We start from the raw sequence: 2,516 nt of genomic DNA on the forward strand, positions 1-2,516 counted from the left end.
GGGCTAATAGATTAAACTAACTTCATTGGTTCATTACTATTAAAAAGTAAATAAAAATATTATATAATGTATACTCTAATTTTGAAAGTTAAAAAAGTCAGAGTATTAGTGACTCTATTGATGATGTATAGAAAATTAATTGTTAAAATTGTTGGTTATTAGTGAAAATTATTTCTTGATTAATCATAATTATAATATCCCAAAGTATTTTTTTTACTAAAAATAATTATTGACTCCATAGTCAAGAATAAAATAATTAAGTTTATGGAATTATTTTTTATAATACTAATGATACTTATTTGAGACTATAATGTAATACGAAGTCATGATTATTAAACTCATCTATAAATACTAGATTTTTTTAATTAGTATTGTTTTCCAATTGATATATATATATTTTCGCCTTTGGTATGACCATACAAAACTTTTGATGGCCAGATGTTTTATTTAATCTCTTATGTTCCAACGCCTCTTTGTGCAAATAGCGTAAAAAAAAACATGGTACATTCACCCCAGTGTACCAAAAAAATTTGTAAAAAACGGTAAAAATCTTCCACTACATCGATTCTTGTGTATAGGAAAGACCGATCAATTTTTGCAATTATTGACAAGGGACAGATATTTTCCATAAAAAAAGAGGGCAAAATGTGTTTAGCAAGAAAAAAACCTACATAGGTGTGTAATAGTAAACCGATCTTATTCTTTACGGTTTGCGAATAATGATATGTAAGTAGGTCTGCCGTAATCGATCCGGGTGCACGACGAAGGATGAATCATTTTAAAGCGCATAATATGTCACCTAAAACATCAAATAGTAGTGTCCAGGAGGCTTAGTTTTTTATTTACACCTCTGCGTGATGCACGACTTATTTTTACGTCCCGTAGGCAGATGCACTGGTCCCAGGGTGTTGAAAATTTCAATTGATTTCCCAATACTTAAAGTACCACTTCTTTGTCTACGCAAAATGGCAGTGTTGCACGTGACTAATTGATATGTCTTTTTAACAGTTTTTTAGCGATACCGCAATGCTTATTATTTTATTTACTCCTATCGCACTTCACCCGTAACTATCGACACGTGTCCGTGCTTGTATTACAATTAAACGGCGTTTACCGCGATCTGTGCGCGTGCCAACTGGTCACGTGCTGACACTTTACTAGTAGTCGCCTTAACGCGTGTTTACTGGAAGTTAATAGAAGATGATCCGTACGTAACACGCCCCGTGTTTAACATGAACGCAATTGAACAATTGTAGTTGATACACTCTAGTGGCGAAGCCATAAAAAAAATCAATAAAAAATTTTAACCATTTTTTGGTCGTTTCATAATCGTAATCATTTTTTGATTAATAAACACTTATCTTTCGGGACGATTCAGCTGTAAATTGAATGGCTCGTTATTCTGCATTTTAGAGGTTTTTCTTCTGATATAAAATAAACTTTTGTAAATGCATAAAGCCCCGAAAAGTTCCGAAATTGAATTATGGGGCCATTTTTAGTTGTCACACTTATTTTAATCATTCCGAGTACATCGATGATAAATAGGTATTCGTATTTGTTTTTCTCAACCATAATTAATGAATATTAATTAGGATTTTAGTTTTGGGTGGCGTATCAGTTTACTGTCCCCTTGAACGAACATAGTTCTTGTGGTACTGTATTATTTATAAAATATGATAAATTTTCAAGGAGTTGGGTGTCTCAAAAGTGGTACATACAAATGTTATAAATGCATAAAATCCCGAACCCTATTTATAAGTTTTCACCGAAAGAAATAAGATTTTGTAACATACTACGCATAAGTTTGTATATTATTACGAAAAGTATAGTGAACATTTTACTATGATAAAAAATCAATCGTTTTGGTTTACATTTTTATCAAAAACTTAATATTTAAAGTTGTACGAATATGTTTGATGAATCAAGTCGGTGTTTTGAAATTCATGTTTTATAGAACATTTGTATATTTCAATGGTTTTATATTCATTAAAAATTAAAAAATCAAACTTTTACGACACGTTAGAAATGTGGTTGATAAAAACGGGTGCACAATAATTAAATTATACAATTGTGATGATTCGTTTCCAGTATTAGACATGCTGTTATACATAGTCCAGTAACTTAACAAATCAAATGTGTACACATGATTAATACTAGTTTACTCTCTTTTTTCTCTGCCTGTCGGTCTCGATTGTACGTTCTATTTGTATATTATTCGCATTCGTCATAAGGGGTAAATAATAAACCGGCGAAGAATAAAACAAAATATTATAAATGCTAGGGAGTGGTGGTAACGGTGGCAGCCAGACACAACGCGATACGTCATGGTGTTAAGTACACAAGGGGTGCAAGGAAGACAAAAAAAAAAAGCAAGAGAGAGAGTGGTCCACCCCCTTATATTTTTCACGATAGTAATAATAATCATAATAATAATAATAATAGAAATAATAAAAGTGCAGGTCCTGAGTTCGTGATTTGCTCGCGGGGCTGTGATGTTATAATATATGAGGACGCAA

This window comes from Daktulosphaira vitifoliae, unplaced genomic scaffold, assembly GCF_025091365.1.
Source record: "Daktulosphaira vitifoliae isolate Bord-2020 unplaced genomic scaffold, ASM2509136v1 Scaffold_1, whole genome shotgun sequence".
NCBI lineage: Eukaryota > Metazoa > Arthropoda > Insecta > Hemiptera > Phylloxeridae > Daktulosphaira > Daktulosphaira vitifoliae.